The sequence below is a fragment of the Periplaneta americana genome, chromosome 2 (assembly GCF_040183065.1).
Source record: "Periplaneta americana isolate PAMFEO1 chromosome 2, P.americana_PAMFEO1_priV1, whole genome shotgun sequence".
In the NCBI taxonomy this organism is placed as follows: domain Eukaryota; kingdom Metazoa; phylum Arthropoda; class Insecta; order Blattodea; family Blattidae; genus Periplaneta; species Periplaneta americana.
Window position 1 is genome coordinate 14,005,224 of NC_091118.1, and position 16,441 is coordinate 14,021,664.

At 37.5% G+C, this 16,441-nt stretch overlaps 1 protein-coding gene across 3 annotated transcripts in view; it reads left to right on the forward strand.

Moving 5' to 3' along the window:
• The window catches only part of LOC138713786 (arginine kinase), a 436,319-nt gene that overhangs the window by 16,465 nt on the left and 403,413 nt on the right, over window positions 1-16,441 (forward strand). The gene's annotated exons all lie outside the window — the stretch shown is intronic.

Consider the following 16,441-nt stretch of genomic DNA (forward strand, 5'->3'; position numbering starts at 1 on the left):
TAATAATAGACAAAAATTTAATGTTTAATGTATGAGAATAAAAATATACGTATAGGCCTGCTTTAAACTTCTACCATAATTATCAAAATTAATTTATAACTTTCGATCATGGCTACAATTGAAAATCTCCCTGGAATAATTAGTGTGTAACCAACAAATCTGTAATACACGTTTCAGAAGAAAGAAAATTAATTTCAGGGCCATATTCCGTTAGGCCTATAATTGAATCATTTATTTTAGAAAGGGCACAAGTCACATTTTTGTGAAAATTGATGTTTTCATAAAAATATATATCTATTGGGGTAATCGCATTAAGTTTAGAAAGGGCACATTCCTATCTCCACTTCATTTGTTGCTATGGATGTTAGACAAATACGTTCATTTGAGAAAAGGCACATCATCTGGATATATGCCATTTTTCACTAAACTGACTGCAATCACCAGTGAAATTGAAGACATCAAAAATGTTCTCAAATATGTAAGTGAAGAGGCAAAGTCCTTCTATGACACCATTGTGAATTGGTCAACTATAACATAGGGTAATGCAGAATAAAGACTTTTTTTATTTGTAATATGTCCACTTCTTGAACTCTTGTGTTTGGTTTAGAAAGGCGCATGTCCAAGAAAGGAAAAAATCCATAGAAACCACTCTTTCCATTTAAAAAAATCTGAAACTCATGTGTAAAGTGTATTTTAGTACCTTTCCCAAGATAATATACAAAGAATTGAAAATTGTTTTTTTTTTCTTTAATTTAAATAGTTTCTTGTGTCTCCTGTAAAATTATGAAAATGTGACTTGTGCCCTTTGTAAAATAAACGGTTCAATTACTAGCTGAAGCAGTAGGCAGCTTATTCTTAGCCAGTGACGCAGCCATTTTTTTCTCTTTCTGATCAGTTTCAGCATCATTCTTTCTTCACCCACTCCTTCCAACACAGCTTCATTTGTTATCCTGTCTGTCCATTTACACATTTCAAATACTTTCAGCCGTTTCTCTTCACTTCGTCGTAATGTTCATGTTTCTGCCCCATGCAATGCCACACTCCACACAAAGTACTTCACTAGTCTCTTCCTTAGTTCTTTCTCCAGAGGTCCGCAGAAGATGCTCCTTTTTCTATTAAAAGCTTCCTTCGCCATTGCTATCCTCCTTTTGACTTCCTGGCAGCAGCTCATGTTACTGCTTATAGTACACCCCAAGTATTTGAAGCTGTCCACTTGCTCTACTGCCTCATTTAGTATTCGTACTTTTAACCTTTTTTATTTTTCTTCCGATAGCCATGACTTTCGTCTTGTTTGCATTTATCTTCATCCCATACTGCTCACAGCTGTCATTTAGCTCCAGTAGTATATTCCTTATATCATATCCTCTTCTGCTAACAACGCCATATCAACAGCTAGTGCCACCGGCGTAGCTCGGTCGGTTAGGCTGCTGCCTGCCAATCCGGAGTTGCGGTCGGGCGCGGGTTCGATTCGCGCTTGGGCTGATTACCTGACTGGGTTTTTTCCGAGATTTTCCCCAACCGTAAGACAAATGTCAGGTAATCTATGGTGAATCCTCGGCCTCATCTCGCCAAATATCATCTCGCTATCACCAATTCCATAGACACTAAATAACCTCGTAGTTGATACAGAGTCGTTAAATAACCAAATAAAACAAAAAATCAACAGCTAATCTTATACACTTTATTCTTCTTCCTTCTAGTACCGGCCTTCCCATATTATGTAGTATTTATTTATATTACTGCATTTGTGTTATTGCTGTATTTTGCTTTGTGTGATCTTTTATTATATATTTGTATTGTAATGTAATTAAACATATAGGTAAAGGTAAAAGTGCGTGAAAGGTATAATAAGAAAGTAAGTGTCATCTTCTTGAAGCTGGCAGTTATACCAAAGTAGGGTCTAGTGGTCTATAGGATCTCATAGCGCTAGAGTTGCTGTTTTCACCTTCCAGCAGTGCTGCAAATGAAAACCTGTTGCTATTTATCTTTCCCCTTTAATGCAGGAAATAACAGCATTACTTCCAGTTGAATGAACTCTGTGTTCCATAGAATGTAACGGCTCTGTGATTCGGAGGGCTTCAAAATAGACAAACGCTATAATTAAACGTGCTGATCAATATCTTTCACACGGCCGAAAGGCACCGCTACGTCAGAGTGGTCGATGGTGATTTATAACGCTCTCAGAGGTGAGACCGGTCCTTGAAATCGGTGATGCTAAGTTGAGAGAAATTTTACTTCTTCGGAGAAATTTTGTCATGAAGGCAACAAGGGGCTATTCCATAATTAAAATTTGCATCTTTTTGCATCTTTGTAACGTTTCACTCTATGTTCCACTATAAATATTGGATTGATGCTTATGTTCGTAGTGTAAATAAATACTTGGTTGCTATGGAAACATAGATAACAGATGAATGAAAGTGCAGAAAAATGCTACAAACTTATGCACCAATCTAATAAATTATAGACTTCTTTGCAGTTTTCATTTCATTCTACAAAGTATTTGCATATTGGTCGTCATATCAAATTCATGTTATTGAGCTCCATTTCCTAGCCAATGAAAACATAATATAATTATGCACAATTTTATTATAGATCGACTATTGATCAGATTGTTTGTATGCGACAGATATTGGAGAAAAATGGGAGTATAAGGGTACAGTACAAGAGTTATTCATAGATTTCAAAAAGGCATATGACTCAATTAAGAGAGAAGTTTTATATAATATTCTTTTTGAATTTGGTATTCCCAAGAAACTAGTTCGATTAATTAAAATGTGTGTCAGTGAAACGGACAGCAGGGTCCGTATAGGCCAGTTTCTATCTTATGTTTTCCCAATTCACTGCGGGATAAAGCAAGGAGATGTACTATCACCTTTATTTTTAACTTCGCTCTAGAATATGCCATTAGGAAAGTTCAGGATAACAGAGAGGGTTTGGAATTGAACGGGTTACATCAGCTTCTTGTCTATGCGGATGACGTAAATATGTTAGGGAAAAATCCACAAACGATTAGGGAAAACACGGAAATTTTACTTGCAGCAAGTAAAGCGATAGGTTTGGAAGTAAATTCCGAAAAGACAAAGTTATGATTATGTCTCGTGTTCAGAATATTGTACGAAATGGAAATATAAAAATTGGAGATTTATCCTTCGAAGAGGTTGAAAAATTCAAATAGCTATCTTGGAGCAGCAGTAACAAATATAAATGATACTCGGGAGGAAATTAAACACAGAATAAATATGGGAAATGCCTGTTATTATTCGGTTGAGAAGCTTTTGTCATCCAATCTGCTGTCAAAAAAATCTGAAAGTTAGAATTTATAAAACAGTTATATTACCGGTTGTTCTGTATAGTTGTGAAACTTGGACTCTCATTTTGAGAGAGAAACATAGGTTAAGAGTGTTTGAGAATAAGGTGCTTAGGAAAATATTTGGGGCTAAGAGGGATGAAGTTACAGGAGAATGGAGAAAGTTACACAACACAGAACTGCACGCATTGTATTCTTCACCTGACATAATTAGGAACATTAAATCCAGACGTTTGAGATGGGCAGGGCATGTAGCACGTATGAGCGAATCCAGAAATGCATATAGAGTGTTGGGAGACCGGAGGGAAAAAGACCTTTAGGGAGGCCGAGACGTAGATGGGAGGATAGTATTAAAATGTATTTGAGGGAGGTGGGATATGATGATAGAGACTGGATTAATCTTGCACAGGATAGGGATGGATGGCGGGCTTATGTGAGGGCGGCAATGAACCTCCGGGTTCCTTAAAAGCCATTTGTAAGTAAGTATTATTATTATTATTATTATTATTATTATTATTATTCAGCTGTGCAGGGCTGTTGTTCTTCTCTCTTGTTATTAATAATATTTACATAAATAAAGAATCTAGGAAAAGGCATCATGGAAACATTTACATTAACAGAAATATTAGGTGGATATGCAACTATTTGAGGGATAAATAGACCTATATTCCTTACAGACTCAGGAAATAGTTTACAACATTCTGATTACGAGTTCCAACATCCGAGAGATTCACTGTCCATTTTACACAATCACTTGTATAACACTACATAATATTATTCACTTAATTTCAATTAGTTTTCATTGCACTTTTATTTCTCATGTTTCTCCGCAAATCAAATTGTAAGCTTACTTTATTTTGCTTTGTATTCTGGATCTTAGTGGTCAGCCGTAGATGTCCCAAATTGTGGAATTAGTAGTAGTACTATCATAAATAGAAGTTAAACTTTGTAGCAAAATATTTAAATATGTGATAAACGATACCATCTATATGTGAAGTTTACGCTCTTGGCTATGAAAAGAAATTTGACATAGTGGCAAGAATTCTAAATTCTATCAGATTCAGTTATGAACTATGTATTCACACCCTCTATTTGACCCAATATACACACAAAAAATCCAAGCCAACAACACTTTGGCAGGACCAGTGTTTTCGTATGGCAGCGAGAGTTGGCCCGTACGAAAGTCCGACAGGAAAATAATCATGACCGGCGATTTCCCTAATCGTTTGTGGATTTTCTCCCACCGAAAGTTATTTAAAGAATTTAAGGTCTTCAAAATACATCAAATTTATATCAATATATCAATTTTATACATAAAAATTTCACAAATTTCAGATTATATATTTACAAATACAAAACCAAAGGCATGGATACAATACGCTTGTTTGAACCCAAGTGTGTGGCGAGCACCGCCTTCAATCACAGTAAATGTATAGCGTAATGGGAGTTTTCTCCTCGTTTATTCGTACATCTTTCTGCAGAACAGTTCCGGACACGGTGAATATACCCATCATTGTGTTTGGATGTTGAAACGTCTATTAAACGTTCTTCTCGGAGCCAGAAAAAACAAGCTGTTGCAGCATCTTACAGTAGTGCCAAGCAAAATAAATTATTTTATTTTCTCACGCTTGAATAAGGGACACTGCAAAAATCAGATGTGTGTATGTAAACTTTGTCTGGTCGCATAAGCCACAGATGTTTCTCAGTCTGTAATTTTACCAAATTAAATAAACAGTTACATAAATGACATCTCATAATCGTAGTGTTACCACATGAAAACAAATGAAATCAGGACATTTTATCTAAAAAAAAAAACATAATTTCCGTTAAAAAATTTTTTTCTTTATTTTCACCGATCTATAGCCTTAAAAAAGGTTATCGATCAGATACCAAATTTTGTCGGTCTAATTCAAAGGCATTATGTACAGTATGGCAATTGTTAGTCTTAGTACACAATAAACTATTAATAATAACTAATTAAATTAACTATTTAACTGTACATATTATAAATAAGCCTATACTTTGTTCAATTTCGTCATTGTGTTACTTCTCTGATGACCCAATTTGTTTGGGCAAGGAGTGTTCTTTGCCATTCAGTAGTAGGCCTAAGTACTTGTGGAAATCTACACAAGTTAGAAAAGGTGTCTTAAATTAAATGTTACAAAAATAATTCCTTTAACGGACTCCAGACATAGACAATTGAAGGGTTCAGAACCATAGTGGGCCAAGCGCCATTTACTGAAGATGTAGAAAACAGGGATTAAAATTAAGTTATTACCATAATTCAATGGAAACATATAGCAAGTAATATAAAGTATACACATTAAAACTAAACGATATGTCAATCTCCATTAAACTATGGTATTCACTTAACTTTAACCCTTGCTTTCTCCATTTTAATAAATGGCGCTTGGCCCACTATGGCTCTGAACCCTTCATTATTGTTCTCTTTGGCCCACTGAGAATTGACGCTAGAGAAAGGTAGGACAATTTCTAATATTCTACAATGCCTAGCCGGATGCAGGATGTATCCCTAAAGAGCAGAACATGTCGGTGAAATCCAGACATCTGGTAAACCTACATAATGAAGACATATCTGAAAACTAAGGCTTTGTCACTGAAAATATCTTTTCAGGAATCCATTCAAGTCCGATTTCTAGGAATGCGATTACCCCTATTACTTTCCCATTGACTTCAGCATTAAAATTAAAGACATTTTTCTGTCCTCGGTTTTTATGTCTTTATTAATTAGAACTTTACATCGAACGTAGGCTAAGCATTTTGTCTCAGGCATCTTTTATTGTACAGGATCTCTGCTATTGGCAGGGGAAGTGATTAGTAACAAATTTCCAATGATGGTAACGACAGTTCGTAACATTCACTGACCTAGTTAAATTGTGACTTATAAACAGCCAAACTGGCTCTACTGTAGTGTGAGCTGAAACGCATCTGACTTCCCTTCGTTATGGACAAGTATAAAGTTTATTGGGGTGCTGATAGTACAGTAGTGGCAAAAAAAAAACTGGACCGATCCTTGTAGCTGATTTCAGAGCCTTGTTCACTCCAGAGCACGATAGACTGGTAACTAAGACTTTCGTGGTTCGAATCCTGCCTGGGAAGGAAACTTTTTTTGTTCTTTATTCAAATTTATTCCCAATACTTTTCGATTGCTGGTAAAATTCATGTTCTGGGAATAATAAGTTAATTAAGTAGTAAAATATCGCTGCAATCTAAAAGTATTGGGAATAAATTTGAATAAGGAACAAAAAAAGTTTCCTTCCCAGGCAGGATTCGAACCACGAAAATCTTAGTTACCAGTCTATCGTGCTCTAGAGTGAACAAAGCTCTGAAATCAGCTACAAGGGTCGGTCCGGTTTTTTTTTTTTTTTTCTTTTTTTTTTTTTTTTTTGCCACTACTGCATTTTTCATTGCATTTGTCTCTTCATATTATGCAACAAACAAAGTATATAAAAAAAGAAAAAACATGTTGTAGACGACTTCAAGTTCATTGCTATTTTGTGTTTCTCATTTCAGATTAAGATTTATTAATTAATTTGTAATTAAAATTATTATATTTCGTGTGCGTTATTGTCATTGAATTAACTTGTAGTTCGGGAAAAATTTCTGTGCACAAAAGGATAAACAGACAGAGAGATAGACAGACATAAGACGATATGCCCAAAACCAGTTTCGTATCGGCCGTGCTAAAGATGTGTATTTCCGTGAACATTTTTAAATCCATTTTTTCAGCATGAGAAGGTAATTTATTCGAATAATTTTTAGGGAAAAATTGTTCCGGGGCCGGGTATGTAATTTATTTATTTTATTGGGTTATTTTACGACGCTGTATCAACATCTAGGTTATTTAGCGTCTGAATGAAATGAAGGTGATAATGCCGGCGAAATGAGTTCGGGGTCCAGCACCGAAAGTTACCCAGCATTTGCTCGTATTGGGTTGAGGGAAAACCCCAGGAAAACCTCAACCAGGTAACTTGCCCCGACCGGGATTCGAACCCGGGCCACCTGGTTTCGCGGCTAGACGCGCTGACCGTTACTCCACAGGTGTGGACACGAGAAGGTAATGAAACAAAGACGTATACTATAATATCATCAGCAACAGCAGCATCATCATCATCATCATCATCATCATCATCATCCATACAAGTTTTAGGCCATGTGGCATGTTACGATCTCACAATAAAGCTTTTTGGAGATCTCTTCCATAGCATAGCATAGCTTTTGGGATTCTATGGGATCTCATATGTCTCAAATGGCTCATTAGTTGTTCTTACATTTCTGTACGAAATGAAGTACTGGTTCCATACCGAGTTCTTCCATTACTTGGTCGTTGCGTTTATGTTCCTATTTTGTATATCCTGCTGTTCTTCATTAGCTGTTATTCTGCTTTCATCCATCCGCCTAATGTCCTTGCTTCACTACCATAACGGAGCACAGGTCATGTCAGGGTTGGTAAAGGCGTATTCTAATGCTTTTCTGTGCCAAGGAAGGTTTCGTTAGCCTGTCGATTATTCCCATAGTTTTGCAGTAGGTATTTTACAAATTTTCTCATTATATCCGAATCATTATAAAATGTTAATTTGTTGTAAAGTCGTTTACTCTTTCCAAAATTTTGTCTATATTGAAATAGTGAACAGGAATACTCCTTTCCTTAGAGATGGCGGAAGGTAGAAGTTCTCATCGGGCGGGATAAGGAGCATTTCTAACTACTTTAGTTCAAGTAGACATTTTGTACAGCAATTGTGGAATGTCTTCCACTTAGTTTCCTGGTATTCCCCTTGCTATTCTTTTATTCCCTCCTGTTATCCTTGCGTTCCTTTTGTTCTCCTTGTCTTCCTCTTTTCTCCTTGCCTTCTCTTGTTTCTTTATGTTCCCCTTGTTTACTGTTATCCTTGTCTTCTCCTTATTTCCTTACATTTCCTCTGTTTTTTTTTTTTTTGCTTTTCCTTTTGTCTCCTTATGTTTCTCTTGTTTATTTGTTCCCCGGTACTCCTTGTTTTCTTCTTGTTTCCTTATATTTCCATTGTTCTCCTTGCCTTCTGTTCTCATTGCTTTCCTTTGTTTTCCCTATGTACTCTTTGTTCTCCTTGTTCTTCTTGTCTTCCATTTTTCCCTATATTCTCTCTGTTTCCTTGTCTTCCCCTTGTTCTCCTTGCCTTCCCTTTCATCTCCTTATATTTTCCTTGTTCTCCTTGCCTTCCCCTTGTCTCTCTTGTCTTCCCTTTGTCCTCCTTGCCTTCCCCTTGTTCTCCTTGCCTTCCCCTTGTCCTCCTTGCCTTCCCCTTGTTCTCCTTGCCTTCCCCTTGTCCTCCTTGCCTTCCCCTTGTTCTCCTTGCCTTCCCTTTGATCTCCTTATATTTTCCTTGTTCTCCTTGCCTTTCCCTTGTCCTCCTTGCCTCCCCCTTGTCCTCCTTGCCTTCCTTTGTCCTTCTTACCTTCCCCTTGTCCTCCTTGCCTTCCCTTTGTCCTCCTTGCCTTCCCCTTGTTCTCCTTGCTTTCCCCTTGTCCTCCTTGCCTTCTTATCTTCCTTTCTTTCCCATGTATTTTTTGCTTTCCTCTTGCCCTTCTTGTATTCCCCTTATCGTCCTTATATTCCCTTCGTTTTCCTTGGCTTTTCCATGTTCTCCTCGTACCCCCTTTTCTTCTCTTTGCCTTTTTCTTGTTTTTCTTCTCGTTCCCATCTTTTATTGCTTTCTCCTTGCTCTCATTGTATCGCCTTCTTCTTGCTCTCCTTGCCTTCTCCTTGTTCTCGTCTTCCTCCTGTCCTCCTTGCCTTTCCTTTGTTTTCCTTGTTTTCTCCTTGTCCTCCTTGTTGTCCTCTTGTCCTCCTTGCCTTCCCCTTTTTCTTCTTGTTTTCTTCTTGTCTTCCTTGCCTTTACCTTGTCCTTCTTGTCGTCCCCTTGTCATCCTTGTCTTCTCCTTGTTTTCCTTATATTTCCCTTGTTCTCCTTGTCTCTCCCTTGATCTCTTTGCCTTCCCCTTGTCATCCTTGCCATCCCATTATCTTTCCCTTTCCCTTATTCTTTTTGCCGTCTCCTTGGCTTCATTACCTTTCCCTTGTTCTCCTTGCCTTTCCTTTGTTCTCTTTGTCCTCCTTGTATTTCTGTTGTTCCCCTTGTCCCCCCTTTGATCTCCTTGTATTCCCTTTTTTTCTCCTTGTCTTCCCCTTGTTGTCCTAGTCTTCCCGTCATCCTTATATTCTCTTTGTTTCATTTCTCGCACCATACACCTAATATAAGCTCCTAATACAAATATAATTGCCGTAAACTACAAAATCTCTTAATCGAAAGTCGTAGTCGGTGGTTTAGCCCTCTAGCAGATTGCAATCAGAGTTAGAGGATTCGATGTGGATTGATTTTAAATGGCAAGAAATTCCGCATCATGTCTTCTTTTCAGGAGGAAGTAAAGCTGGAAAATACTGTACATGTTGTAGATCCGCTGTCCGTAAAATAATCCTGTCTCTGGTAGCCCATAGGGTTTTAGGCAAAATTATTCTGCATTTCTTGTCCATGTGTAGGCCTAATTCAGACACTGAACGACCCCTACAGTTGACAGTGTTATTAAGAAAAAGTACTCGCGCACCTAACCTAGAAATGTTTAGATGTAAATGTTGATGGGGATGCAAGTAAAATTTATGTGTTATGTATTTCGTTTGTATGAAGATTTCAGCTTTTCCACTGGTCGATGTATTGCCACAAAGCGTATCTAAAATGGGAACAGGTGCCAGCCTAAACGACTGAAGAATTCTAAATCCTGGTCCATATCCAAGTGATGGAACACCCAGATATAACTTTTCTTGATTCGGGATGGAGTTAGGCGCTTGTTATCCCACGCGCTGATAGCATGTTTCGTGTCTCGTGGGCGTGGCCACACATTTTTTACAATAGACACATGAGATGCACGTCTAGAGTGCCATCGTCAGTTCCGTTGTATAAGGTATTCTCTACTTCTCGCGAGCTTCTATTTAGAAACGCGGTATTGGAAATACCCTTCCTCCCCTGCGGGATGCCCCTCTACTTTGAAAAAAAAAAAAGGTGAAGCTCTCCCGAAATAAAACGACCCGGGAGCCCTTGATTTTTGCGTTGGTGATATTTTTAAATCCCGATGAGCAGCAAGGTCTGGGTTAAGGATTTGGGGGTGTCTGGATGTTTGTTCTGTAGTTATGTAAGGAACCATCTGTTAGCCAGGCCTCCTCTCAAGTACATGACTCGAGTCAGGTAGCCTTGCTCTTGTACTGGTACATGAATCATTGTTATTGCCTTTTATCTGCTGCGGTTACAGTGTCTAAAGTACGAAATACATATTCATAACGTAATTCCTTCTGTTGCAAAGGTTGAACATTATCAGAGGACTTGAAACTACGAGATATAACTGTTACATCCCCACAACAGATCAGGGGCGTCATTCCAGTTTTTGCTTGGAGTGAGACAAGATTTTTTTCATCCTTCAGTGTTCGCGCCGTAATTTGTGTATTGTATTGTGTTGTATTTATTAACATTCCATGATATTCATACATTGCTTCACAGCTAGAATATGGAACAAATCAAAAAACTTAATACTATTATAAAGTCTTAATTTATAGTCACAGTCTAGATCAAATATATACAGACGAGGTTTACAATATAGTCTACTAGTACAACACAAAGTTTTAGTATCAATTTCATGAAGCGTTGTTGAATGTCATGAATTCACCTATAGAATAGAAGGCGTGACAAATTAGGTACTTCTTTAATTTGACTCTAACTAATCTTATATTTTGAGTTTCATTTTTTATATCGATCGAGATGCTAACAGAGAGGGTTTTGAATGGAATGGGTTACATCAGCTGCTTGCCTATGCGGATGACGTGAATATGTTAGGAGAAAATCCACAAACGTTTAGGGAAAATACGGGAATTTTATATGAAGCAAGTAAAGAGATTGGTTTGGAAGTAAATCCCGAAAAGACAAAGTATATGATTATGTCTCGTGATCAGAATATTGTACGAAATGGAAATATAAAAATTGGAAATTTATCCTTTGAAGAGGTGGAAAAATTCAAATACCTGGATGCAACAGTAACAAATATAAATGACACTCGGGAGGAAATTAAACGCAGAATAAATATGGGAAATGCCTGTTATTATTCGGTTGAGAAGCTTTTGTCATCCAGTCTGCTGCCAAAAATCTGAAAGTTAGAATTTATAAAATAGTTATATTACCGGTTGTTCTGTATGGTTGTGAAACTTGGACTCTCACTTTGAGAGAGGAACATAGGTGCTTAGGAAAATATTTGGGGCTAAGAGGGATGAAGTTACAGGAGAATGAAGAAAGTTACACAACACAGACCTGCACGCATTGTATTCTTCACCTGACATAATTAGGAACATTAAATCCAGACGTTTAAGATGGGCAGGGCATGTAGCACGTATGGGCGAATCCAGAAATGCATAAAGAGTGTCAGTTGGAAGGCCGGAAGGAAAAAGACTTTTTGAGAGGCCAAGACGTAGATGGGAGGATAATATTAAAATGGATTTGAGGGAGGTGGGATATGATGGTAGAGAATGGATTAATCTTGCACAGGATAGGGACCAATGGCGGGCTTATGTGAGGGCGGCAATGAACCTCCGGTTTCCTTAAAAGTAATAACATCCTCTCCCCTTAACCGCTCACTTGATTCAGCGTTGTTAAATAACGCATTTAAAAATAAAAGTTACATAACCTCACTTTCCTGTGTTGTGTGAAGAATAGATTAGTGCTGTGATTTGGTTGAGGAGCGTCTTTGTTTACGCCAAGTCATAATTAAGTATCGAAGTACCATCGTAAAAGCAAGAGCACTGCATTAGCTTACAAGGATTAGCCGGGTTTAATGGTGCATGGTGCTGGCTGCGGTAACCGTGTTACTGTTGGCATAATTAGTGATACTTAAGCCCCTCTCGGACCTCCTTAATTATACCAGGATGTCTATAATGTCCAATTTCGAGCTGTCTTCCTCCTGCACATCCAACGTTCCGGCGATGATACGGCCAGCTGCCGTCACATTTCATAAACTTAGACTCAAGTGTTTGATATAGAGTTCAAAGGAATACGCACTCAAGAGATAGTTTACTTCAGCCAGAACTCCTTTACAGATGTTCAGTAAGAGTCTGGTAGTTAACGTATCTAGTATTTCTTCGTAAGTTTGCAATAAGCTAGCCTAATATGCAACAATTTTTTGAGTAAAGGGATATGCGTTCAAGAGACAGTTTACTTAGGCCTGAACTCCTTGACAGATATTCAGTAAGAGTCTGGTAATTAATGTATCTAGTATTTCTTCGTAAGTTTGCAATAAGCTAGCCTAATATGCAACAATTTTTTGAGTAAAGGAATATGCGTTCAAGAGACAGTTTACTTAGGCCTGAACTCCTTGACAGATATTCAGTAAGAGTCTGGTAATTAATGTATCTAGTATTTCTTCGTAAGTTTGCAATAAGCTAGCCTAATATGCAACAATTTTTTGAGTAAAGGGATATGCGTTCAAGAGACAGTTTACTTAGGCCTGAACTCCTTGACAGATATTCAGTAAGAGTCTGGTAATTAATGTATCTAGTATTTCTTCGTACGTTTGCAATAAGCTAGCCTAATATGCAACAATTTTTTGAGTAAAGGAATATGCGTTCAAGAGACAGTTTACTTAGGCCTGAACTCCTTGACAGATATTCAGTAAGAGTCTGGTAATTAATGTATCTAGTATTTCTTCGTAAGTTTGCAATAAGCTAGCCTAATATGCAACAATTTTTTGAGTAAAGGAATATGCGTTCAAGAGACAGTTTACTTAGGCCTGAACTCCTTGACAGATATTCAGTAAGAGTCTGGTAATTAATGTATCTAGTATTTCTTCGTAAGTTTGCAATAAGCTAGCCTAATATGCAACAATTTTTTGAGTAAAGGAATATGCGTTCAAGAGACAGTTTACTTAGGCCTGAACTCCTTGACAGATATTCAGTAAGAGTCTGGTAATTAATGTATCTAGTATTTCTTCGTAAGTTTGCAATAAGCTAGCCTAATATGCAACAATTTTTTGAGTAAAGGAATATGCGTTCAAGAGACAGTTTACTTAGGCCTGAACTCCTTGACAGATATTCAGTAAGAGTCTGGTAATTAATGTATCTAGTATTTCTTCGTAAGTTTACAATAAGCTAGCCTAATATGCAACAATTTTTTGAGTAAAGGAATATGCGTTCAAGAGACAGTTTACTTAGGCCTGAACTCCTTGACAGATATTCAGTAAGAGTCTGGTAATTAATGTATCTAGTATTTCTTCGTAAGTTTGCAATAAGCTAGCCTAATATGCAACAATTTTTTGAGTAAAGGAATATGCGTTCAAGAGACAGTTTACTTAGGCCTGAACTCCTTGACAGATATTCAGTAAGAGTCTGGTAATTAATGTATCTAGTATTTCTTCGTAAGTTTGCAATAAGCTAGCCTAATATGCAACAATTTTTTGAGTAAAGGAATACGCACTCAAGAGATAGTTTACTTCAGCCTGAACTCCTTGACAGATATTCAGTAAGAGCCTGGTAGTTAACGTATCTAGTATTTCTTCGTAAATTTGCAATGAGCTAGCCTAATATGCAACAATTTTTTGAGTAAAGGAATATGCATTCAAGAGGTAGTTTACTTCAGCCTGGACTCCTTTGCAGATATTCAGTAAGAGTCTGGTAGTTAACGTATCTAGTATTTATTCGTAACTTAGCAATAAACTAGCCTATAATGTTACAATGTTTGAGCAAAAAAGATATCGTATATTTCATAAGTAGTGTACAACAATTGAATCGTTTATTTTAGAAACCACACAAGTCCATTTCTTAGCCAAAACGAGTTTATAGTGTTTCTGACATTAATGTATGTATTTGCATATCTGTAAGGGAAAGCAGACGTCTCTGCCTTAAATGATGACGTCATGATAGTATTTCCCTGAAGGGGATGAAGTCAAAATATTTTATATACATTTACCCGGCCTAGTCGTAACAAGAATGAAGCATCTGAGGGGTTGTAGTGTGGGACTTCAAAAAGAAAAAGCGTTTTCACTTTGAAACATTTTAGGATTCTTCTTTTTATTTTGTAATATGAAGGACAAAATATATTATGTACTAAATTTCTACTTAAATAGTTTTTGCTCTCATTATCTTACATATAAAATAAATATACTAAACTATTATAATATTTGCAGCAAATATTTAATGTATTTTAGAAACAACACATGTCCACGAACTTTAGGACATCCTAGCGTTCTCAAATAAAATTAATGGTTGCTTTAAAATGTTTGCAAATATTGCAGTTCAATAGAAAAATTTACCCTGAAAGATGATAGGCTACATCCAATGTTTATAAGTTGCAGGGAGTTGTTTTGTAGTTTTCTCAAAATAGCTAAGGAAACGTGTGGTTTCTCAAATAACCGATTCATTTTTTACTTGGTTATTTAACGACGCTCTTTCAACTACGAGGTTATTTAGCGTCGATGGGATTGGCGATAGCGAGATGAGGCCCACATTACCATACGGTTGGGGAAAATCCCGGAAAAAACCCAACCAGGTAGCCTAATCAGTCCAAGCGGGAATCGAACACATGCATTGACATTAAAAGTTGTAAAAACTTATGTGAAATATAATTTCACATATAAATTTGTGGCTTATTGTTTCGAACTCTAATTATAGTTGCAATAATTTATTTACAAGCAAAACAAAAATTATTTGCCTAAAAATCCGTTTCCTGGATATTATTACTATTATTATAGCTCCAGTCCATGTATTGTGGGTCCCTATCACCACGGCATGGCGCGTCCTCAGGTTGCGGATAGAGGAGACGGCCTCCAGATATGGAGGGTAGCTGCGAATATATTGAATAAGCAGTCGTGGACAGCCGATAAGGGGTGGTCCTCCAGCTTGGGGGTTGGGCGAAGGGCTAACAACCCATCACCGTAAAAAACAGCTTGTTACGAATCCCTACAATAAGCCTCGGAATAGAACTGATTCTCTGGCACCTGGAATTGAACGGGTTACATCAGCTTCTTGTCTGTGCGGATGACGTGAATATATTAGGAGAAAATACACAAACGGTTAGGGAAAACACGGAAATTTTACTTGAAGCAAGTAAAGCAATCGGTTTGGAAGTAAATCCCGAGAAGACAAAGTATATGATTATGTCTCGTGACCAGAATATTGTACGAAATGGAAATATAAAAATTGGAGATTTATCCTTCAAAGGGGTGGAAAAATTCAAATATCTTGGAGCAACAGTAACAAATATAAATGACACTCGGGAGGAAATTAAACGCAGAATAAATATGGGAAATGCCTGTTATTATAAGGTTGAGAAGCTCTTATCATCCAGTCTGCTGTCCAAAAATCTGAAAGTTAGAATTTATAAAACAGTTATATTACCGGTTGTTCTGTATGGTTGTGAAACTTGGACTGTCACTCTGAGAGAGGAACATAGGTTAAGGGTGTTTGAGAATAAGATGCTTAGGAAAATATTTGGGGCTAAGAGGGATGAAGTTACAGGAGAATGAAGAAAGTTACACAACGCAGAACTGCACGCATTGTATTCTTCACTTGACGTAATTAGGAACATTAAATCCAGACGTTTGAGATGGGCAGGGAATGTAGCAAGTATGGGCGAATCCGAAATGCATATAGAGTGTTAGTTGGGAGACCGGAGGGAAAAAGACCTTTGGGGAGGCCGAGACGTAGATGGGAGGATAATATTAAAATGGATTTGAGGGAGGTGGGATATGATGATAGAGACTGGATTAATCTTGCACAGGATAGGGACCGATGGCGGGCTTATGCGAGGGCGGCAATGAACCTTCGGGTTCCTTAAAAGCCATTTGTAAGTAAGTAAGTATTATAGCTCCAGTGGGTCGTAGCTCATCAACAATCGCTGTTACTTTTTTGAGCCAAGAGCTGGCAAAAACAGGCTGTATCTGGTATGAGTGGCGCAGTTGTTGCGAAACGAGCAATTTGTGCCGTGTGCGGATGGAGCAAGAAACTAGTACGTAATAAAGTACTGCCGCTAGTCAAGTGTTCACACTCCGCTAGCCTCTTAATGGGTTGTCAGCGTTGCGTTTTATTCGTCCTGATTGTGGTGGCCATCATGT